Below are 25890 nucleotides of genomic sequence, written 5' to 3' on the forward strand. Positions count from 1 at the left end.
CAGCACTAAAAGGCATTTCCCTGAAGTGCCATTTTGCCCAGCGTCGCAGTTGAGAGAAGCTGCAGCAGATAGCAGAGAGTTTGTTCATTTCTTTCTTCTGTATAACTGGAGACAATTCCTGGGGACAGACGAGCTTCCTGGGAACCAGGTACTGGTGTGTGGGCTGGGATTTCTCAAAGAGGATGTTTCCGGCATCCATTTGTGACTGCCTCTGTTCCAAGTCTGATGTATGTGTGTAAATAAAGCATATCTCCATGTCATGGATCTTCCTCCAACCCGCAAGGCCCCAGAATTTGCTGCCATTCAGCAGGGTGGCAAGCTTGGTATAAGAAGCAGGCGACTAATTTCAGAAGAAAGGGCAATAGTTGCTATCTGAAATTATGTTTAATTTGTTACCTGCAATATGAGAATTGTCACAGTCGTCTGGCTTTTAATATTGATGACTCAAGGAGCTGGGGACTGTTCCTTTTGAGTGTTCAAACAGTAATTAAGAATTGAGGACACATAGTGACATGAAAGTGTAACATAGATGCCTTAGCTAACCCTTAGGCTAGTGAATTAAAGAACAGAGCAGGCAAGAAGCTGGAAAGGCAACGGTGAGGAAGGCAGCTACCACACAGGATGCATTTAAATTGGAGATGGGCCCATGCCAAGAAATATTAATGGAGCTTTGACCCTGTTCTCCTCAAGAGCGCAGAGTAAAAAAGAAGTGGGCCATGGACTGAGAATTAATGTGCCAGTGAAGGAAAAGGCTCAAGCCTGACCTCATCGTGATAACGAGGCACTTAGCTACACCATTAACCTGGCAGCCACAGAGCACCACTCTCCTTGTCAGAGCATCCCTTTGCCCTGTACCCCACAGAGCCATTTACACCAGCGCTCCAGGCTACCTCATTGTCCTCCTTCAAATCCGTACAAAATCTTGGCAACAGTGAGGCTGCTGGGGCACTGAGACCACTGCTGATCGTGCTGTGCCATATCGTCTCATTGTTTCCTTGTTCTCTCGTCTCTGTATCAATCTGTTGTTCTTGTCTGATACTCTGTAAACCCGTTGGGGCAGGAACCATCTCTTTGCTCTGTGTTTGTGACTCACCTACCACAATGGTATCCTGGTCCATGATTGTGGCTCCTAGAACAGTTGCCAACTTTCACATGGTAAATAAGCACCCCGACTTTCACAATAAGACAGAAACCAAGCTAATCCCATTTCAAAACAAGGCCAAAGCAAGCCAGTCCCTAAGAACCTCAACTCTCTGAGTGACTAGATCCCCCCAGCGTGCAATCTGGGACTGTGATGAGCCCACTGTGCTCCCCGACTCTCTCCCCGCCTTGCCCCTGCTTGCTCACCCCTTGCCCCTGCTTGCCGGGAGCTGATTGAAAAAAAAGAAACAACAAGCTACAAGCCAAAAACTAGCCAGAAAGCAACTCACAAGCCAATTAAGCCAAAAACAAGCTCACTTTCTGCTTTTTTTCTGCAGGTTTGGCATGTCTGGCTCCTAGGTGCTATGGTAATACAAATAATCAATAATAACATAACTGGATGTAAACAGGCCTGGCCTTAGGGAAAATGGCACTCTGGGCGAACTTGTATTTTGATGCTCCCGGCCCCTGCTGCCACCCGAGGCCATCCACCGCTCCCCTCTGGCCTCAGCTGCCCCCCCACTACCACCACCACCATTGCCCTGAGCTCTCTTCTGTGGCCTCACACCCCAGGCCCACCCCGCTCCTTACCTCTTGACTATGACACCCCCCAACCTAGGCAGTTACCCACATCACCCACCCGTAAGGCCTTTCCTGGAGGTAAAGCACTGCCCAATCAGAACAGTAACATACCGCCACTCGTGTAAATGTCTGCACAAGGTGCAATGGCAAAGCTGGGCCTGAACAGCTTGTTCCTATTGAAGTCCATGGGAGCCTTTCCACTGACTTCAATAAGAATTGGATCAGGCCCTAAATAATAATTATTGTTATTATTATTATTTATTTGTATTACAATAGCATTTAGGAGCCCTAGTTATAGACCAGGGCCCCATTGTGCTAGGTGCTGTACAAATCGTGTTCCATACCTTCAAGATGATGATATAAACCAAAGCAGGAAGTTATTCTGGGCCTCAGGAAGTGGTCGGAGATTCTTCTTATTCATTTTAATTGCTATCACCTAGGAGCCCTGGTTCTGCTGTTGCTGTTGTTATTTTATTTTTGCATGGTAGAGAATGTCAAAGAGAACAGCTTCCTTTATAGTGACCTGTGTTTTGCCTGCTCCTCATTTTTTGGAAACGTCTCTTTTAGGGCTATGCAGCCATGTTGGTCCCAAGATATTAGAGAGACAAATGAGGTAATATCGTTTATTGGACCTGCTTCTGTTGATGAGAGAGACAAGCTTTGGAGCCACACAGAGCTCTTCTTCAGGTGTGGGAAATGAACTCCCAGCATCATCGCAAAAGGCAAGGTGGAGCAGATTTTTTTAGCGTAAGTAATATTGTAAGGGACTATTCAAGGTAGAGTTAATGGGTTACAGAGTGTTGTAAAAAGCCGTAAATCCATAAATCTCTCTCACCAACAGAAGTTCATCCAATAAAAGAGATTATCTCCCCCACCTACCTTGCCTCTCTTTGGGGTATACTTTTCAGATCTTGGTCTCAGCCAAAATATTAATACCTTTTGGCAGTTTGAGAAATAGTCGTCCCATCTTGGCGGGGGCCGTGGGGGTGGACAGAGGGGACGAAACCACCACCACTTTTCCCACTGCAAAAAATGATGGGAAATGATCCACGTTTTTTCACACTGACTAACGCAGGAAGGGGTGAACTTTTAATCTTGGCTTGTTTGGAGAATACCCAGGGCCATAAGGAATTGCTTGGCTGGTTCTAAATAACCACTCTTGGGCACGCTCAGTAGAGAGCCACTAAGGGGTTTAGCAAAAAGAAAAGGAGTACCCGTGGCACCTTAGAGACTAACAAATTTATAAATTTTTGAGAGTGTGTGGCACAAGCTGTCAGCATAGTCTGTGTGGTATGTAGATTGTAATGGATTTTTTACCTTCAGTCCTTTCGGTATGATGTCCATCTGTTTGCATTTGGAGAGGAAGATGATGTCTGTCTGTATCTGTGCGAGTTTTTTCATGTGGTTTCAGAGTAGCAGCCGTGTTAGTCTGTATTCGCAAAAAGAAAAGGAGTACTTGTGGCACCTTAGAGACTAATAAATTTATTAGAGCATAAGCTTTCGTGAGCTACAGATCACTTCATCGGATGCATTTGGTGGAAAAAACAGAGGGGAGATTTATATACACACACAGAAAACATGAAACAATGGGTTTATCATACACACTGTAAGGAGAGTGATCACTTAAGATAAGCCATCACCAGCAGCATGGGGGGGAAAGGAGGAAAACCTTTCATGGTGACAAGCAAGGTAGGCTAATTCCAGCAGTTAACAAGAATATCAGAGGAACAGTGGGGGGTGGGGTGGGGGGAGAAATAACATGGGGAAATAGTTTTACTTTGTGTAATGACTCATCCATTCCCAGTCTCTATTCAAGCCTAAGTTAATTGTATCCAGTTTGCAAATTAATTCCAATTCAGCAGTCTCTCCTTGGAGTCTGTTTTTGAAAGCCTCAAAAATCCTGCCCCCTCCCCTTCCTTTGTAACATCACAATGCCCATTCCCTCTGCCCATATCCAGGGCTTGCTGCTTTCAAGCCACCTGGGTGAGAATTTTCGTGCTCTTATGTGGCATTTACAGTCAGAGCCACGGTGAAGGTGCAGGAGTTGAACTGCACCTGGAGCAGCAGCTGGTGATGTTAGAGAGCTTATTCCTTCTCTCTCCCACTTCCCTGGTCCTTCTCGCATGAACAGAGAGCAACAATATCCGAAGTCCGAAGGTGAAAACAATTTGATGTTTATTGGGGTGAACTTCCAGCAAGCTTAAATCCAAGTTCCTTTTTCCTTATTTTCGAATCCCAACTTACTTCCTGTTTGCCCCTAATTTATATAATAATATTCTTAGCTATACCTTAACCAATCATTCTACTGAAATTTAATTAAACAATCCTAACATATTGTAACATGATTAGCTAACCAATTATATCCCACCACCTTAATTAGTTTACACCCAGCAAAATTAATTATACAGCAGATAGAAACAATCACAGAACCAGACAGAGACCATGCCAATAAACAATAGCAAAGTGGGAGCTATAATGACAAAACAATACAGAAGTGAGGATTTCACAACTACATCTATAAAGACGTAAGGGTTTCCCAGCTGTGTCTATTGATAAGCAAGTTCTTACCAGACAGAAAACTATCAACCTAAATTTCCTTTTACATCTTCTAGGCTCTTCCCTTTCTCTGGAGGTGATAGATCAGATCACCTTCCTAACAGCCCCAGATTGACTAGGTTGGAATGTGAGGAGGTGACCGGTCGCTTCCCTGCTTATGGCTGCCTCTGCTGCTTAGCCAAAGGCATTGGCTTAAGAACAGGGCCTCAGACTGTCACAGTGAGAGAAGGCCCTTACACAGATTCTTTCTTGTATACCTCTATTACTCGCTAAATGATAAACATATACCTACATTCTTAGAGTCTAGGCCTTTACAGACAGGCCTGAATATCTATATCCTAACACTCCACCCCCTTTTTTTTTCTTTTGGGATCCTCCTGCCCAGGTATCCCTGGAAAAGCATAGGACATATGGCGACACACTTTCTGATAGGGCCAGGCATCAAGGTGGAAGGTGTCGATGCTCCATCTGTCCCACTGCCCCTTGTGTAGTACCATGCCCTGCACCTTCTCTCGTACGGGCATACTACACCTATTCCAATTAGTGTTCCAGACTTCCCAGTATAGTGGGCCCGAGAAGGTTGGGTCCGGGTTGTCTAGTACACTGGGGGGTGGGGGCTTACTACATTACTATAGGTTATAATTAGTGGCTGTTCTCTAGGGGATTGTGCCCCCCTTGATCATTTCCATATGCAATGTAACACACATATAGTAACAATACACCAGCTGCTGTGATAATCCACAGCAACACCGAGAGTCCTGACCACTGCAGTATGGTCCAACATCCTGGCCACCATGAAAAACACTGCTTCTCCTCCTTTGATAAGGTTAAAATTTTGTCAGCGCCATCCTGTAGTGTGTATTGTAAGTGTGTCCAACTGTTGGCGCTTGCAACAAGTTGCTGTTGTAATCTTTGTGTACTTTTGTCCATATTGTATGTCCATTGAATATCCACAGTGAAATTTGGTATTGTCCAAACCAATTCAACTACTTGATACGGTATGGGGTAGTAGGTGCCTGTTCGATTGTTTACAACGATTAAGTCCACTGATCCATTGGTGCACCATAGTCCAGGTGGCAGTGTATAGAAGTTCATAATTTGGTCATACACTGGAAAGATTTTGCCTCCTAGTGTTATATTGCAGGATTGCATACATTCCCAACAGAATACACCATACCCCATATATATTACCCCTAAATGTCCCCCCCTTTGCAATAAGCCATTGATCCTGCTCCTCCATAGTCATAGGAGAGGGGCACATCCATATTCCTCCTCTGGATATACAACTGTTTAATGTGATGACAGTCCAATTTACCCCATTCCACCCCCCCACCTATTTCCTAGTGACTCCCAACGTGCTCCCCCTTCCCTACTTACTCCCATAGGGTTCAAGGGAACCACTTTATTTGCATTTCCTTCCCATGGTATCATAGTAACAATTACACAAGAACTGTCCCCACAGGTCAGGGATGTTATTTTCCAGGTAGATGGGTATATTTTTGCAATTGTGGATATATATGGGCTAGCCTCCCAATTTAATACTGAAGGCCATTGTTCTGACCAAGCATCTGTCATAATATCCATTAACATTATTAACTGAGCATTTTGAATACCTACGCACACTTCTCCCCATGTTAGTCTTCTGAAGCCATCCCCTACCCACGTCACCAGGTCCCCTGCCCAATGAGTTAACTGCAAGTTTACCTCTACTGCTGTCCTTCACCCTGTGGCAACTGCTGACAGTTGCTGTGCCATTAATTCATTAATTTGTTGTTGAAATTTCACATTTTGGCTCACTAATTGTTTGGTTACCCACTCGTCCCCCAGATTGCATGTACCCCGCTGCCCACAATCCCCTTTTCCGACGACGATTCCAGGTGTGTCCCCTGCCAAGCCTCCATGCATCCAGCTTAAGAAAGCCGTCCAACTTCCCTGAGGGCACAACATTACTGGTCCCTCAGTTGTTAAGACACACCAAATCCCTTCCATTAGTTCCATCTTTGGCACATGCCTGTCCCCAAGTTTCATGATGCCTTCCAGTCCTGGGTCAGATTCTTCCAACTCTCGAATTTGCCCTCCCCAATCTGTATCCACCCCGCTTCTTGTTAACACTGCTACAGGCACACTCTCTTCTGGCTCCCAGGGTCATGGGGGGGGCCTCTGTTGCAGCCCACTTGGCCTCTACATCGGCCAGATTATTCCCTTTGCTTAGGGGTCCTGTTTTCTTGTGTGCCTTTACCTTTACCTCATTGATCCGTGTAAAACAGTGACTGAGCTCCTCCACTCGCTTCCACCAGGTAGCATGTTTGATTGTGGAGCCGTCTGTTGCCCTGAAATGATTATCTGCCCACCATCTCAGCATTAATGTGGCACCACGAAATACATCATCTGAATCTACAACCACCCAACATTCTGGCTCAAATTTGGGATCCACTTCATTGAAAGCTGTTAGCAAGGCTGCCAGTTCTGTCTCCTGAGCTGACCTTGCTTCTAGTGAGAAACCAGTGGTGCTGACTGTCTCATTGCCTCCGATTCCCATGACAGCTAAACCTGCAGTTTTCCGTCCCCCTTGATACCTACAACTTCCATTCAAAAACCATACCAGTGTCCCCTCCTTTACCTGATTGGGGTTAGCCGCCCAAAACACCTGATGTTGGGTTTTACCTGGGCTGGCTTCACATTTGGTGTGGGGTGCCAGCCAGATGTAATCCAGCTACCCAGACTATGGGTTCCTTTAACACTTCTGCTTTAATGTTTTCTGCCTGTAGAGCCAGCAACCATTTGGCAATATGCTGCCCACTCACTTGTCCCTGTAAGATAGTATGCATGTGTAACAGCTGCAGAGGGTCATGATGAGATCGGACTATTACTTTCTGCATTCCCGGGAGGTATTTGAATTTCCCTATCCCCCAGTAGGAGCACAACAGCACCTTTTCACACCATCCATACTTCAGTTCCACAGCACTCAAAAGTCGAGAGGCAAAGGCCACAGGTCAGTCCTTTGCTCCATACTCCTGTGTTAATGCACATCCAATGGTAGTGTCCGATACCAAAGGGTACAGATAAAAGAATTTCTCCCCATCCAAGGAGGCCAGCACCGGAGCACTGGCCAGGTTTTCCTTTAGCACTCTCACTGCCTCAGTACACTCTTCTGACCATTCCCAAGTTGAGGCTCAGGTTAGGTCAAATAGAGGCTAGGCTATTTCTGCATAATTGGCCACAAAATCCCTGCAAAATCCAGTGAGACCCAGAAAACTTTGCAAGCTTTTAACATCTGTAGGCAGTGGCAGGGACTGGATCAGTTGCACCCGTCCCTTATCGATTTCCCTTCCCATCTGATACACTTCAACTCCTAAGTAGAAAGAAAAGGAGTACTTGTGGCACCTTAGAGACTAACAAATTTATTTGAGCATAAGCTTTCGTGAGCTACAGCTCACTTCATCGGATGGTCACTCTTGTCTGTCCCATCTGAGCCTTTTTCCCATTGACCTTCTGGTGACGTTCTGGCTGTTGAATTCTGAGGAAGGCAGAAAACCCCAGTCATCGTTTGCAGGTGTACAGTTCTCTGGCCTCAGTAGTTCCACCTATACTTGGACTCTGGAGACATTCACCTTAGAGCAGAGAGCATGCTTGAGGCCATGTTAAGGGCTGAAGTGGGTCATGTAGTCATATACACTGAGTGAATTTCGTCCAGGAAAGGTATTCCGGCAGGGGACGGGGTGGAACTCACCCTTTTCTTGTGAAACTAGGATCTGGCCCCAGAGTGTATAAAAATGCATGTGTTCCCAGTGGGATTCAGATACTCCAAAACTGATCCTGCAGCCAAGTCTAAACTGCATATTTATGAGTGTTTAAACAGGAGTGGGGAGTTCAGGGGGAGGGGGCGTTCCTCCAAGTTCACATTCTTAGAAAACCAAGAGAGGAGACAAGAACTTCTGAGTTAGAAAAACAAAGAGTCATCTTGGGATGGGCCCAGCAAACACAGAGGTTTTTCCAAGCATCTTGCAACTTGCTTGAGAATCTTTTATTTCCTTTTCCCCAGGATTTCCCAAGCTCTCTCTTTAAAAAAAAATGTTCTCCCTATTTCTAGCAGCAGCTGAGGAGAGAGCTTGATTGCAAATTACCTTTTATCATGGAGGTATGTTGAAACCAGACTTTTTCTGGTCTTCTCCTCAGAAAAAGAAGCAGTTAAATGGGGAGGGAGGTTGAAGAGCATGTTAGGACCTGCACAAAGGAAGCCATTTGCAGGGCACTGCACAAAGTTTTATTGGTCCTACAAAACCCAAGAGCTCTGGGCCAGAGTCTTGAGTGTCACTTACTGGCACCTTATCCATGAATATGCAGGCACAGGGCACTCTTGTAACAGGGTCTGGCCATGGTCTTCTCTCCAAAAAGCTTTGATAGCTTTCCAATTTCCCCTTCGTTAAAATATACGACTTCAGGTAACAGGCTCATAGCCGAAATCTCATAGCTCTGTCTACTTATCTATGGGTTTTCTATTGCAACTGTTGTCAATAGTGTGTAAGTGTTTCTCAAGTAATTTACATGGCATGATGTGCCTCTAGTGGACTTCATGGAGTCTTCTGTTCTTTTCTCTTCCTAGGTTAAGGAAGGTTCTGCTTGGTTAAATATATATTCAGCCTAGTTCCCCTATACACCAGCCTAAACACATACTTTCTTCCATCCTGGTCTTTATTTATTGTTGGTTGTTCAATTATTTTTAAAAATTTGAATCATTCCTGTTGTGATGGGAACGTTTTCTCAGAGAGGAGGATCTGGCAAAACGCCCTAATGCTGGTTAGGCTCTGGATTAGTCTGCCTTCCTCTGGGAGTTTCCTCCACAGCCAAACCCCCTCAGCTGAGAACACTGCATCTCTGCCTTCCACATGCGTCACACTGGGCTTTGCGAATGGGCTTTTCCTGAGGAATTTGGCTGCCTGAGGGGGTGTCACAGTTGAAGATGAGGCAGTCACTGATGTTGCTGAGCTGATGACTTTGAAGATCAGGTCCAAGGTCTTGCACTGGCACTGGAAGCAAGTTGGCAGCCCACAAGAGGAACTGTAGGCAGGGGTTACGGGTCTTCTCCCCCATACAGTTGTAGGGGATCTCTGCAGAGAGATCACTGGCAGCAAGACCTTGATGTGTAGGAGGGCTTGATGCTGGTAAACCACTACTCTCCCAAGCCTGTAACAGCTAGAAGAGGCCAGTGTTGCTCACTTTGACTACTTGGGTAGTAAGGATTTGGGGGATTAAACAGCTGGCCCTGGCACTGCCCTGGCTCAGCACTGTTTAGCTTGAGAAATAGGAGGGGATCATGACAGAAGGCGGTAGAACTGCCAGTGCACTGCAAAATTGTGTGTCCGATTTGGCTGAACTGGATCTGGCGCAGTCTGGAAGGTCAGCTGTTGTGAGCTGATAAAAACATCAGGATCTCCCATCCCCCAGCGCAGGGATAGGATACAGGTAGCCAGAAAAGGCTAATTTTTGCAGACGCTGCTCTAGCCGGCAGACAATTTAACCTCTCCTGCCTCCCCCACACCCATCCTGAGAGCAACATATGGAATGGAAGTTGCTTTATATGGAATGGCAGCAAACAATCCAGTTGTCAAGGGGTAAAGTTATTCAGTGTTCTGACATTTCATAGGGGGGGAAATAGACCCCTATGCAGCGAGCCAGAACAGGGCCTAGGCATCACCACCACAATCACATGTTTCAGAGTAGCAGCCGTGTTAGTCTATATTCGCAAAAAGAAAAGAAGTACTTGTGGCACCTTAGAGACTAAAATTTATTTGAGCATAAGCTTTCGTGAGCGAAGTGAGCTGTAGCTCATGAAAGCTTATGCTCAAATAAATTTGTTAGTTGCTAAGGTGCCACAATCACATGTGAGCTTAAATGGGACTTAAGTGGTTCATAAGCCTTTTGCCAGCCCTTTGCATAAGAGTGGATTCCCCCCACGGTGCATTTCATATCCCACCCACTGCACTCTGTCACTGCTGCCAATCAGCTTTGAACTATATGCTCCCTGTCCCACTAGAGCTGGCTACAGCATCCCAGGATGTGGTTGCAAAGGTTCAGACAGTCTTGTGTGCCCAGATTCTGCGATCACATGCTGCGAGTTCTTCAAGCACCGATGCTTAAAAAACTCCAGAGCTCACACAATGGAAATCTGCAGGAATTGTAATGGAATGCTAAACTGTATCATACTGTTCAGCCACGATATGGCACTGTGTGTAAAATACCTTATTTAAACGAACCTCGGCCCTCCCGGGCAGAGTATTAAAAGATCTTATGATGAACACATCTGGTGTGTATAAGCAAGCTCTGTGACCAGTTCATAAACATGACATGGTGTCAGGCGTAAACTAAGAACAGCAACAAAGGGTGCACACAGAAGGAACAAAGCAACAAAAGTTGTATGATTTCATAAACATGCCAATGCCCCCAGAGAACTTCAGCTTCGACAAACTTTCAAAATGGACAAGCTGGAAGCAGTGTTTTGCAAGATTTCACCTTGCAAACAAATGCCACAAAGAAACTGGAGATATGTGGGTATCTAATTTATGCTATGGGGAAGCAAACAGAATATAGCCTTAAATACTTTAACTTTACTGAAGACAGTCACAAAGATGACTACGAAAGGGTTCTGGCTATATTTGACTCATACTTTATACCCTGGAGAAATGTGGTTTATGAAACAGCATGTTTTCACCAGAGAATTCAAAAACTGGGGGAAAGTGTTGAATGGCTTATAAGAGCTCTGCATACATTGGCTGAAAATTATGATTTGGGGAATGCAAAACATGAAAATATCAGAGACAGGCTGGCTACCGGGTTATCAGATAAAAATCTTTCACAGCAGCTACAGTTGAAGAGAAATTTAACCTTAGCCACACCTATGCAGATAGAAAGCATTCAGAATTAGTCAAACAACAGAATAAAAGGCAGGAGCAACATGAAAAACCTTAAGATAGTTTAGAAGCTATGAACAGATACTTGAGTATTAAAAGTCATAATTTTAAAACCCCTAAGGAAGGAGAGAGAACTCCCGGGCAAGAGGGACAAAGTCCAGCCTACATGCACAAGGTGTTGACAAAGTCATATTCCAAGAGACAAAGCATGTCCAGCTAGAGGCACACAGTGTAATAAATGCATGAACTATGGACATTTTGCAGCTGTTTGCCCTGCCAAAGGGAATTAACTCATATTACAGAAAAACAAGAGCCCTTGTTTCTGGGATCTATCACCTGTGACGGCATAGATCCTGCACGAATCTTTTATTCTGAATCATCCTTAAGGCTCTTGGGAACATCATGCACCACTTGTGTTCATTCAGCCCCCACTGCAGATGGAATTTTTCTGAAGACCATTGAGTGCTTGAAGCTCTTTGGTGTCACGCAGTGTCATCTGAGCAGATGAAATATAAACCATCCAAACAAGGATCTTATAATAATCTCTCTAGTGCATATTTACCTTGTATTAGTTCCATCCAATGACTTCCATTCTTCTAGCCCTGTGACCTCTAGCAAGATGTAAACAGTAGAAGATCCTGAGCATTCCCTGTTCTCAAGAGACAAATTATGTCTTTTGTTTGGAGTCCCCGGTTTTTTCGCACAAATAACAGTCACCCTGAGGCCTTTCCATAGATTTCCAGGGTGGCCAATTCTCACAAGTCTAGTGACCCAAGGGTTTTTCTGACCCATGACTCAGGCTGTTTCCTGAGAGTCTCAGCTTTCAGTTAAAAAGAAATTTTCTAATCCTCCTGGTTGTGAGGAGAAATTTGAAAATATGACCCTTAAAAAGCTCCAAAATCAGAACTCAAATAAAAGAACCTATTTTTAAAAAAAAACTCATGCTTTTTCAGTCAATCTCATCATTTTGTGGGGAAGGGGCTGATTTGATTTTTGATACTTGGGGATCGGCGATATTGCAGTTGGCCTTGGCCATTACTACTGCTGGGCAACTAAACACGCAGTTGTGACTGTTCCATAAAATTATTATTGTATGTTATTTGTCTTCTGATACAAACCACAATGTACTAGGGGCTGCCCGTGCACACAGCAAGATACGGTCTCTGCCCTGAAGGGCATACAATCTGCAATTCTGTGGGCCTGATTCTCTGCTGCCTGTTGTCATTTCCACCTGTGTAAAGTGCATGGCAAATGAGTATAAAAGCCTACCCCCGGTGTGAGTGAGTGGCATTGCGAATCACCGAATTCAGGTATGGCTACCTAGCAATAAAAAAAACAAAAACTCCACAGTAGCAAATTTGAGCCCAGGGCAACTGAGTCAAGCTTGCGGGACATGCACTGCAAGGCTAAAAAGAGCAGTGTAGACATTCAAGCTTGGAGCCCGAGATCTGAAACCCAGTGGGGACAGGGGGAAGGGAGCGTCTCAGAGCCTGGACTCCAGCCTGAGTCTGAACATCTGAGTTGCTATTTTTAGCCCTGCACCCCGAGCCCTGTGAGCCTGAGTCAGTTGACCTGGGCTCTGAGACTCACAGACACAAGGTTTGGTTTTGTTTTTTGTTGGTTTTTAATTTGCGGGGTTTTTTTGGCTATGTAGCTGTACCGCAGGTACAAATCAGAACAAGGACCAGGAATCACACAATTGCTTTTAGAAAAGGAGGACTTGTGGCACCTTAGAGACTAACAAATTTATTTGAGCATAAACTTTCGTGAGCTACAGCTCACTTCATCAATTGCTTTTGACAGCTAGAGTTTCATTTTAAGTGCTCCTGACAGTTCTTCATGCTGGCCCCGTAAATCACTGTTTCAAAAGTAACCAATTCTTTTTAATGTGCGCCCTCCTCACCGCACTCTGCTAGCCCATCGTAAGATGGGGAGAAAGACTGTCATGTCTCTGCTTGTGAATGGTGAAGCTTTCAGCTTAATGGTATGTGTAATAGGAGAAGGGATGGTTTTGTGGTCACACCACAAGGCTGGAAATGAAGAAATGTTGGTTCTGTTCCTGGCTTTTATACAGACCTAGGGCCATATCCGTCACTGAAGTAACTCCCATGGAGTCAATGACATTACAGCAGCGGGTCAAGTTGGCCCTTCCTATGTTGCCTTGGCTGAGGCATTCATCTTCTCTGTGGATTAGGCTTTCCATTGCTAAAATTAGGGCAATGATACATCCCCACGACACAGGGGTGTAACGAAGCTTAATGTGTTATGCCAGCATCGTGTTTTGAGATCCTCAGCTGGCACATGCTGTGGAAGTGCCTGGTATTAGTGCAGTAACTTTCTGGGCCCCTTCAAATGCTGCTTTCAGATCTTTGTCCCCATATAAGAGCTCTGACACTCATTGTTCTCATGGACCAGTTTCTTCGGCTTGCAGCGTCCATTGCCCTGGGAATTGATGTATCACTAGGTGGTGCTATTCCATCCCAATGGCCTTGTCTGCCCAAAGGGAATTTGGCACATTGAACCTTGTTTGGTCCCCCTAATACCTCTCTAATATATCACACACACACACAAATGCTCCCAGTAGTGCACAGGCCATCACAACACTGGGTTCAGAGCAAGGCTAACCACTGAGTTGTCCTCCACCCAGCCAACCCCCACCAGCACAGTGCCAGTGTGGTTGGAGACCTTGGTGGAACAGCCCCAACAGAGAGAATGGTTCTCCCGCTACCATCCATAGTGCATCAATCACAGCCTAGAGGCCTGTATGGTCTACTTACTGCAGTCCATTCCATAGGGTCCTGTTTGCTGGAAGCACCTGAGCTTTACGGATAGCCCATGCAGTGAGCAATGCCTCTAGAGATCTGTGGCTACTGTTCTGGGTTGATGCCACGTTAAAGAACAGGATCACCCATGAGCTGGGTGAAGTGTAAGGAAATGGAAGACGGGAACAGTCCTGCTCTGCTGGAGGAGTGACTAGTGCCCCATAGCACATGCACATCTGTAATGCTGTCCAGCGAAGGATCTCAGCGGGCTTTACAAGCATTCATCAGTTGAGCCTCAGCTCCCACCTGTGAGGCAGGTATGTCTTATTAGACCCATTTTGGATGAGGACACTGAGGTGCAGAGCAATTGGAGGCTCAGTCCTGCAAGATACTGAGTGCCTCCTGCGGGGATGTTGTGCCCCTTCCATTCCCATTGAAATCAGGAGATGGACAATTATCTGGTGATTTTCTCCTGTGAACAGTCCCCCATCAGTGCCCACCCACCCGAAAGCCGGGGCCCATCCAGTTTTCCTGTCCTAGCTATGCCACTGAGTAAGAACCCCCTTTTTCTGTTGTGGGGAGGGCATGGGGGAGATCAGAAGGTAAGGGAGTCCCTTTAAAGTCCCTCCAGGCCATTATCTCACCTTTCTGCTGGCAGGGTCACATAGACTGGTACTGGGTCAGTGTACAGAGTGCTGTCCACCTGGGACAAAGCACCTGTGCGGTGGCAAAGTGTAAGTATCCCCACTAGGGAAACTGAGGTATAGCGAGAGAGGTCCGGTCCTCAACCCTGCCTGTCTAGATTCTGTGCCCATGGTTGTGTTATCTGAGCATCTCGATACCATGGTGAAGTGTGTGAGCTGGATGGATAGAAAGAACTGATTTGCCCAAGGTCACACAGTGACTTAGCCCCAAACCCAGGGATGCAAAAGACATCAGAGAGGGAACCCCAGCCTCTTGACACTAACACCCATTTCTGAACACCAGTCGTCTCCTGCCTGCGCCTGGAGACACTATGGCATTTCTCTTCCGCAGTTATTCAGGGCATGCTGTCACGGGTGTCCTTGTGAAAGGACCAGCCCCCCGCATCAACTGCGTCAGGAAGGAAGCTGCTCAGAGATTCTGGCTGCATCCAGGGAGCTGAGGCCAGAATTCAATTGGAGTCAGTCCAGTTTCATTTGTGCATTTGTCATTTTCATAGAAAACCATGACTGGCAACTCACAAAACAATCCGATGGTAGCACCTTAAACTGGTCACTGCCTGGGGGATGAGCAAAGGCCACGGGATGGAGGCAGCATAGGAAAGGTCAGTGTGTGGATGGGAGACCTCCATGCGTGTCTACATGGTGAGTCAGTAGGTGATGCTCTGCCCATACAGGGTTCGGAAACTGTGGTTTATAACTAACTGAGCTTCCCGCGAGACATCCTGTGAGACAGCCAGGGGGTACCCCAGCTGGGAATGACCGAATGAGGTCTCCTCAAAACCCCATGATAAGCAGAAGGTGAGGGTGTTCACCCATGAGCTAGGAGGAAAGCTGCTAGTGAAAAGGAAAACTAACTGGCCTCCTGGATGCTCTGTGAACATAATTCAGCCAAGCCTCTGTGATGTAGAAAAACATCCTGACAGAGAACTGAGGGGGAAAGTGACTTACCCGAGGTCACAAAGTGAGCCAAAGGGGCAGCCAGGACTGGAGCCCCTGGTTCATATTTCCACCTTTAGCCCATGAGACTGCAGCATCTCCCACCCAAATGACTTCACTTCTCTAGAGCAGTGGGGGCCAACCCGTGGCTCCGGAGCCCCATGCGGCTCTTCAGAAGTTAATACGAGGCTCCTTGTATAGGCACCGACTCTGGGGCTGAAGCTACAGGTGCCAACTTTCCAATATGCCGGGGGGACTCACTGCTCACCCCCTGGCTCTGCCACAGGCCCTGCTCCCACTCCACTCCCCCCCTTCCCATCCCCTCCCCTGAGCCTGCCATGCCCTCGCTCCTCCCTCTCCTCCCTGAGCATGCCATGAGACAGCTGATTGGGAGGAAAAGGGAGGGAGAGGGAGGCACTGCTCAGCGAGGCTGCTGGTGGGCAGGAGGTGCTGGAAGCAGGGCCGGGAGCTAATGGAGGGCTGCTGATGTATTACTGGCAAAGAGTCCTGTGGCACCTTTTAGACTAACAGACGTGTTGGAGCATAAGCTTTCATGACCCACTTCGTCAGATGCAAGTGAATACCCATATACCCAAGTGAATACCCATGCATCTGACGAAGTGGGTATTCACCCATGAAAGCTTATGCTCCAATACATCTGTTAGTCTATAAGGTGCCACAGGACTCTTTGCCACTTTTACAGATCCAGACTAACACAGCTACCCCTCTGAGACGTATTACTGTGGCCCTTTGGCAATGTACATTGGTCAATTCTGGCTCCTTCTCAGGCTGAGGTTGGCCACCCCTGCTCTAGAGCACATTTGTCCCATTGCAGTCCTATGTACCACGCAGCCCCAGTGCCCGAGGCCTCAAACCTGGGAGACGGGGAAGAGCTGAGGTCAGCTGTCACTTTTGAGTGAAAGGTTGCTGCCGATGTAGGTTTTAAAGCCATTGCACATTTAAATAAGTGCCTTTCTCTGGGCATTTCACCATGCAGCCGACCCACACATGGGCGCCACATCCATTGTGTAAGATCAGCCCTCATAACTGAATGCTGCACATGCACCGTGGTGTATTTTCAAACATGCGTTACTTTCAGATTCTGCACCCATATATTCTCAGACTGCCCAGAGCACATACTCAGGACGGGCCACGCACACACAGAGAAATGTGTTTTTTCACCCTCTCCTGACCCCAAAACACTTACACGGCTATTGCTCCAAATTCACCTGCAGGCCGAATCCAAACATAGCCCAAAGGTGGATGGTTTGGATAGTCAGGAGCATATGAAAACAAGAGGGTTTAATGGAAACTGTGCCATGCTATTATTTATGGCAGGTCCTACTGGAGAATGGGATACTGATGCATCACTATAATGGGATTCCCCATCCTGCTGGTCTTACTCATGCAAAACTCCAATGAAGGACTGTATAAGGATTGCAAGATTTGGGGAAAAAATTTCAAAAATGCCTAAATGTCATAGGCCATTGATTTCAGTGACAGTTAGTTGGCCTTTAGCTGCTTAGAAGCCTAAATCTCAGGCTTAGGAGCCTAAATTGCAGGGATTTTGGCTTTTATGTGCTTAAATCCATTTTGAAAAGGGAACTATGGCTCCTAAAAAGAAAAGGAGTACTTGTGGCACCTTAGAGACTAACAAATTTGTTAGAGCATAAGCTTTCGTGAGCTACAGCTCACTTCATCGGATGCATCCGATGAAGTGAGCTGTAGCTCACGAAAGCTTATGCTCTAATAAATTTGTTAGTCTCTAAGGTGCCACAAGTACTCCTTTTCTTTTTGCGAATACAGACTAACACGGCTGCTACTCTGAAACCTATGGCTCCTAACTCACTTAAGTGCTTTTGAAAATTTGATCCTGGGTCCTTAGTGAGTTCAATATGCAGTGTTCTCACACCATGCCTGAATAGCATCTGCAGTGTAACTTTTACGTAACGTAGACCCAATCCTGAAAGCCCTCCATGTGGCTATGTGGGTGAGAGAGAGAGCTCGTTCTTTCTTACTAATGATTTTTCTGCCTTATTGAAGGCTCAGCATTATTCCTCCCTACCAGACTGATGAATGCTTACATGTATATAATGTTACTAGCCAAGGACATAAAATATGAGCTGTATAATCATACCGCAAGTGGTGAGATGAATTAGGATGCACTTAATATGTGTCTCTTTAAGGAGCATGCTTATTTGCATACTAATAGTGATGCTAATGAGCCCCTAGGTTTGGTATGTACACAAAATTCTGCTGGGAGAAAAACAAACAGTGTTAAACTTCAGTTAACTCTCCTACTGCTTTTCAAATGCACAGCTTTTCCGACACTACAGAAACAAGAGATAAGCTACAGCAATCACATTACACCAACAGGTGATAAGTGTATGGGTATGTATTTTTCCCTAAAATGTGCTATTGTAAGCACGAATTGATCTCTTAGCTGGCATGACTCAAGACATAGGTACAGGATTCATTTTTAAAGAGCTGCTCCTTTTCTCTTTATTGTTGTAACTTTGTGTTCTTTTCCTCTTTTTTTTCCTTTTAAATAAGAACACTTTTCACTTCTACCGCTCCTTTCATCTACAGAACTCACTGCGCTCAACAAACAGTCCTGAATTAAGCCTCACAACACTGCTGGGAAGTAGAAAAAGGTTGTTATCCTCATTTTGCCTGCAGGGAAACTGAGGCATGGAGCTATTGCGTGAGCTGCCCACAGTCACACAGTAAATCAATGGCACAGTCAGGAGTAGACCCCCACAAGATCCAGCGCTCAGGCCTGAGCTCCAACCACTGGACTGTTCTCCTACTCTTTGTATTTAAAAGACAGACACACACACACCTACAGAACCACATTCAAATTAGAACTGGATCTAAGCTGGAAAACATGAGTGTGGCTTGAGAATTCGAACCTTCCAGAGGTTAGGGGCATCCAGATCTGGGGTTTGTTTCAGCGCACAATAATGATGAAAAGCAGTTGTGAAATTCAGATCAGGATCTGGGTTTGGAGTCCAGTATCCAGCACCAGCACCGATGTATTTAAAATAAACTGGCTAAGTGCAGGTGCCTATTTCTAGTAGCTGACCTCAGCCATCTCACACCGCCAATCCCAGCTGCCTTTTTGCCATCTTCAACTCATTCCTCAAACCCTCCCCTCCTCCTGCCTCCGCTGCTCACTCGGCACAGGATATCACTGATGTCTTTCAAGAGAAAATTAACAACAGATGACATGACCTTCCCCGTCCCCAAAGCTTGTCTTCCCTTCCCCTCCTGCAACTGTCTCCTCCCCAGTCACAGACGCAGAAGGTTCTCGTCTGCTCTCCTCCTCTAACCCCTTCCCATCTCCTGATGTCCCTCATGGCCACTCGCATCCCCTCCTGGCTCCTTGACTCTCTCTTCTCTTTAACCATGCACTTTCCTCTGGCTCTGTCCCCTCACAACAGAGGCATAACATAAGTTTCTCCCATCTTGGGAAAAATCACCCTTGACCCACTTCCCTCCAACTATCTCCATTCTGCCTTACCATCTCTAAGCTCATTGAATGTGCTGTCTAAAATCGGTCTGGAATTCTTCTCCTCCAATCCCACCCTAGACCCTCTCCAGTCCAGCTTCCACTCCTTGCACTCCACTGCAACTGCTCTCACCAATGACCTCTTCCTAGCCTAAACTCAGAACCAATACTCCATCCTCCTCCTCCTCCTTCACCTGCCAGCCCCCTTCACCACCATCGAACATGCTCTTCTTCTTGAGACCTTGTCTTCCCTGGGCTTCGGTGACTCTGTGCTCTCCTCCTACATCTAAACGCGCTCTCTATGAGCCCTTCAAAGGATCCTCCTCATTCCCCCTCCAGCTTCCTGTGAGGGTTCCCTGGGGCTCCATCCTTGATCCCCTTCTCTTCTCCCTCGACACCTCCTCTCTGGGTAATCTCATCCACAGGCACAAATACAGCTACCATGACTGATTGATCTACCTCACTACTCCAGACCTGTCTCCTTCTGTCCAAACTACAATCTTGGCCTGTCTTTCTGACATCTCCGAGCCACCAGCTCAAGTTCAACATGGCTAAAACAGAGCTCTTAATCTTCTTAATCTTCTCCCTAAACCCTTACTATTACCTCTTTTCTCAGTCAATGTGGAGAACACCACAGTCCTCCCTCTTACTCAGGATTCTAACCTGGGCATGATCTTCAACTTGGGCCTCTCTCTAGGACCTCACATCCAAGCATCTTGCACAGTCTGTCTGTGTAACATGTCTAACAGGACTGCTGAGCCCCAGTTAAAGTGTGGGGGAGGAAACACAGATTTCTTCTCTTGCCTCCTGACCCCCTCTTCCCTTCTCAGGTGCCCCACCACCACTACCAGCCTGTCCCCCGGCCCATGAGCCCTTGCACCCACCCCCTCCAAATCTGAGTGAGTATCATTGCAACCCAGCGTGCCACATTGCAATGCGACTCAGACTTAGTAGGGGTGGGTGCAGGGACTCATGGGTCAGGAAGTTCGTGATGGAGGGGCAGGTGGCTGGGCCAGATCAGAGTGAGTGGCTGCTTGGCTAAATTTGAGTGAGTGGTGTTGCAACCGGGCACATAGGGTCATAGAACCATAGAATATCAGGGTTGGAAGGGACCTCAGGAGGTCATCTAGTCCAACCCCCTGCTCAGAGCAGGACCAATCCGCAACTAAATCATCCCAGCCAGGGCTTTGTCAAGCCTGACCTTAAAAACGTCTAACGAAGGAGATTCCACTACCTCCATAGGTAACGCATTCCAGTGCTTCACCACCCTCCTAGTGAAAAAGTATTTCCTAATATCCAACCTACACCTCCCGTACTGCAACTTGAGACCATTACTCCTTGTTCTGACATCTGCTACCACTGAGAACAGTCTAGATCCATCCTCTTTGGAACCCCCTTTCAGGTAGTTGAAAGCAGCTATCAAATCCCCCCCTCCTTCTTCTCTTCTGCAGACTAAACAATCCCAGTTCCCTCAGCCACTCCTCATAAGTCATGCATTCCAGTCCTCTAATCATTTTTGTTGCCCTCCACGGGATGTTTTCCAATTTTTCCACATCCTTCTTGTAGTGTGGGGCTCAAAACTGGACACAGTACTCCAGATGAGGTCTCACCAATGTCGAATAGAGGGGAACGATCGATCTGCTGGCAATGCCCCTACTTATACAGCCCAAAATGCCATTTGCCTTCTTGGAAACAAGGGTACACTGTTGACTCATATCCAGCCACTCAGTTTTGGCACGGCCAAAAGGTAGTAAGTTAGACCATGGTCCAGGTGGTGTCCCCGGCTCTGCGGCCTATATCTATGATATGGCCTTTCCTATCCATCTGCACAGCTAAAACTTTGTTCCGGGCTCTCATCATCTCACGTCTCGATCGCTGCAACGTCCTTCTCTCTGGCCTTTACAAATGCAGTCTTGCCCCACTCTCATCCCTTCAGAAAACAGCTGCAAAGATCCTTTACCCAGCTTGTCACTTTCACCAGGGCACCTCTCTCTTTGCATGACTCCGCTGGCTCCCCCTTCTGGTCATACCCAACATAGGCTGTTTTTCTTCACTTTCAAGGCCCGTCACAATCAGCTCACATTCACTACTGAGATGTCGACTTCCCACTCCGATTGGCCCTGATGCCAGCCTACAGCACCCACTTGTCACATTTTCAAACAAGCGCCTTCTTGCTTTCTCCGAGGCTGCCCCTCATCCTTGGGGGGCATGCCCCAGTAACACCCACAAAGCCACTTCATTGTGCCCCTTTCCATTTCTCCTTAAAACACTCCTTTGCCAGGATACCTACAAAAACACTTGACAACAATTAAGCGGTGGCTTTGGCACACCAGCAGCCTGTCACGCTGACCAGTGTTGTGTCTGTTTCCTCCTACTCCCCCTCAGTTTGTATCCAGCTGATGCCTCTTGTCTGTTATTTACATTGTACGCTTTTTTTTGTTTGGTGTTTGTACAGCACTTAGAACAGTGGGGTGCTGGGCGTGACTAAGGCTCCTATGTGCCACCTTATCACTAATCATTGTACCAGGGTAAAACCCGGCCACATAATCATAGCTCAAGTGGTTTTGGTGTTGCACATCTCTATTGACAATAGCGTTGCCTGTTTCAAAGATCAATAAAAGCCTAAACATTCAGAGTTAGCTGCTGTAAATCTCCATTTAGCCCTGATTCAGCATGGGGTTTTGGTCCCAGTCGAAAGCCTCACTATTCAGGCTATTGCTTAAGCTTTTGCACATGCTTAAGTCCCACTGAGGGCAATGGAACTTAAAAATATGCTTAAATTTAAACACATGGCTTGAGTGCTTTCCTGAATGGGGTCTTATGCACATACTTAACTTTAAGAACATGCTTAAATCCAGCCTTCCCTGTGACATCACTTAAACATGTGCCTAACTCCCCTGGGCTTCAATAGGACCTAAGCACATGCTTATAGTTTCAGCATGCACTTAAGGTCTGTGCAGAACAGGGATGGATTTAAGCACACGCTTAAAGTTAGGCATCTGCTCAAGTACTTTGCTGAATTAGGGTCCTGGGTTAGCAAAGTATATTTTCCTCTATCAGCTGATTTTGGAAACTCCTCACTGGGACATGGAAGGTTTTCTCCTTAACACTGAATTTCTGGATCATTGTGGCTTCATGCCAAACTCTCAACACCCTTTCAACTGTTTTGACACCAGAGTTATCTGTGCAGATAAAATAATAATGATACCCAGCGCTAATGATATTTACTAAAATACAAATTAACCCTCAGTCACACAGTGTCGTGATTTGTCATCCAGAGCTAAAATTAAAAGAAATTAAGGCTGAGTCAGAAAGTTATTTCAGGCTTTTCTGTGTAATGATGAGCAGCAGACTCTGTGGGTGCAACAGTGACACCTGCTGACTATGATGGGACATCCTGGCCTTTTGTGTCAAGAAAAACAAAGGTGCAAAGCATAAAGCAACGATCTGTTTGCGTTCCTTTGCAGTGATGCTGGAATAATGTTTAATTTAATCATGCTAAATTAATTATTATGGTATGTTAAATTCATTAATTTTAAATTCCTGGTTGATTTAATAACATTAATTCAGAGAGGAGTTGTCACAAGTGCCTACCAGAATTGGGGTCGAAAGTCACTGGGACTCATGTTCCTAAATCCCTTTGGCACTTGTGACAATCCCATCCTTAAGCCTCTTGCTCATTGCATTGTATTTTTGCTTGTGTGTTTCTTCTAAAGTTAATAAAGCAAAGAGCAAGCAAAAAAATAACTGGGAAGATTTGAGAGGTTATATTTTGTCTGAAATTTTTTTTAAAAGCTCAAGAGTGAATAACAGTCAGCGCTTAAGTTGCAATTTTATATCTGCAAATCTCCAAACACTCTGCAAAGAAAGGTCTGTACCATTTTGCCCCTTTGACAGATGGGGAAACAGAGGCACAGAAAGGTGAACTGAGTTGCACAAGGACAGTGCCAGAGTTGAGAATAGAAGCCAGGACCAGTGCCTTATCAATTAGAACACTCTGCTTCCAGGTCCAAAAAGCACTCCAATAAGTTTAATTAATATCCAGTTCAAAAGACAATAGTGGTGCTATGAAGATGGAAGCCTAGAATCACTGCAGGGAATTACATCTCTCTGAATTATGCTGGCCCTTAGACTGCACCCCTGGTCTGTAATCCCACCACTCACCCTCTCTCAGAGTCTGTGCTGTGCAAGGCTGCTGCTGCCATGTGCTGAATCGGCATATCTTCTTGTCCTGCCCGCTCCTGAGCCAGCGCCTAAGGCTTTTCAGGCTGAGCTGGACCCCCTCATTTGGTCCCTGCAGGGAGGGAGGGAAGTTGTGGCTGTTCTGTGCCACTGCATTCTTCTCTTGGTGGACTCTGCACTCAAGGGCCATCATACAGGTTGTACATGGGTAGAAGCCAGTGTACATCCCCGTCAAGAGCTGGCTCACGATATCTATAAAAGCAGCCATTTGTTAAAATGGGCAAAGTAAAGAAGACATAATTAGAGGTCTTGTGCCTCAGTTCCTTTTCCTATCCCAGAAGGGACACACACATCCAAGGTATAAATTAGCAGTAAAACAGCATTCCCAGGGCTCATGCTATTCATTTTTTTCTTTAAGTCCCAGCATCTGGAGTCATGTGATTATGTGAGAATCTCAGCTTTTGTTTAAAATAAAAAGTACATTTCTAGCCCTCCAGGTTGGGGAGACAAGTTTGAAAAAGGGAACCCTACAAGCTCCAGGGCCAGATTGTAAATGAAAAGAACCCCATATTTATTTATTTTTTAAATCTCATGATTTTGTGGACCTGAGTCATGATTTTTGAAATTTTGGGCTTGGTAATCATGGGAATGACTTAACCACACAGCCAACTCCATGCAAAAGCAGTGATGTCCCAGTGTGGTGCATGCTGGGATGCCACAACAGAATGAGGAGCCAGCAGCCTGTGATGGGGGGCGGAGAAAGAAGGTAACTTTTGGTTGTGCAGGATGCAATGCCGCTCATAGCCTGGTTAATGGTAGCATTTGGCACCTGCCTATTACAGAAAAGTTCTATAGAATTGAACAGAGCGACAACCATCCTCTCTGTGTTTGAAACCAGACACTTCGGGTTCTTCCCTATTCAGCTTTACAGGGAGGTTTCAAAGTTCTATAGAAAAGATTTCATTCTCTAAAATGTGTATGACCTTGAATATCAGACCCTGATAAACGTCCAAGCTGGTCGGGGCTGCCTCTTCTTTTTCATTCTTTGGTTTACAGAAATGATATGCGGTTTGAAGGCAAATCTAATTTAGTTATGTATCCCTGGCTCCTTGAGTTATGGGTAGGGTTCTGCTGCTCCCCACAGAAGGACAAAATTATTATCCCAGTACACCATCTATTGTAAATCTCTCCTGGGAGTTAAAAAGAGTCTTGGCATACGTGCATGCTTTGATTATGTAAAGTTGAACGAGACACTTAGTTATGTCTTTCTTTAGGTTTCTTAAGTAGTAATAAATAGTGTGCACTAGTAAAGCACTATTCAGCTCAGGATCCCAAAGCACTTAAGACACATTATTGAGCTAAGCCTCATCAGACCCCTGTGAGGTAGGTTTACATCACTATCCAGATGATTCATCTGGTGCCCAAATTGCCTCATGAGTCAGTAGCAGATCTACAGCTATAATAAACCAGGAGTCCCCCGCTCCCCACCACACCTCCCCCACTTCCTTGCCATATATACACATTTATAGTTCACTACACGTTTTTTTCCATTCTCCCTAGCTAGAATCCAAGCTGCAAGGACCTTCAGGATTGTATAAACTGGCCATGTGCCTCTGCTCTCCAAACAGGAGAGGAGCAGCAGCTCGGGACAGAGCTCTCCATAAAAGTCAGCAAGATCCTGTACATGCACCCTGGGTACAGATTAATGTCTTCCCTCAGAATTTATGAGTGTTTCATCTGCCTTGAAACAGGAACTGCCTTCATGTTGATAACTGACAGCACCCGTTTCTCTGTGGCTTCCACAAGCACCTCAGTCTCGCTTGTTCAATTGCTTTCTTCTATAGTTTGCAAGCACACAGCAGTGTTTGTCAGTGACTGACATCAGCTGTCCCTTGGGGACTAGTTCTTTGTCTGACACTAGCATTAGGAAAACCATCAATGTCACACACAGCTTTGCTGTCTATCTGTCTGGGTTCATATACCACACTCACCGCTGCAGCAGCCTGGTGCTGCAATACTCATTCTGAGCCCTGTATCCTTTTTCTCATTGATCACAAGAGCTCATTAGTTAACGTGGTTAACCTGCACATCAGGATCCAGGGCCAAACGAGTGATATCCTCTAAGACATGCAGATAAAGACTCTGCAATGGGGAACTGGATGGCTCAGGGGATTGGTAAATCAGCCCCAGGAGACCTGTGACAGCCTGTGCCGGCGTTGAGCAAAAAGCAGCTGTCCAGTGGCCTGCTTGGGCTGGGTTGAAGGTCTCAGCTTGCTGCCAAGTAAACATGTGTCTGTCAGAGAAACCTTCATCACAACCCACCCACCCCACTGCCTTCAGCTGTGCCGGGTTTTGGAGGCTCTTTCCTATGAGGGCATCAAGGAAGCGGGTGGTCTGATGTGCTGCCACATCTGTTGCGTTTAGAAGACTTGGATTCCAGGCCTGTCAACCAGATACTTTCCTGAAACACCTAGTTCACTCAAAGATGGTATCACAGGGGCCAGATCCTCCCCTGGTACAAATGGGCATGGCTGCATTGACTTCACTTGCACTGTACTGATTTGCACCAGATGAGAAGCAGGCTTAATACCTTTACAGGTAAGAAAGGA

At 46.1% G+C, this 25890-nt stretch overlaps 1 protein-coding gene across 1 annotated transcript in view; it reads left to right on the forward strand.

Moving 5' to 3' along the window:
- Positions 1 to 25890, forward strand: part of ADRA1D (adrenoceptor alpha 1D) — an 82247-nt gene that overhangs the window by 49287 nt on the left and 7070 nt on the right. The window lies entirely within an intron of this gene.

Source organism: Dermochelys coriacea, chromosome 4 (assembly GCF_009764565.3).
Source record: "Dermochelys coriacea isolate rDerCor1 chromosome 4, rDerCor1.pri.v4, whole genome shotgun sequence".
Lineage (NCBI taxonomy): Eukaryota > Metazoa > Chordata > Testudines > Dermochelyidae > Dermochelys > Dermochelys coriacea.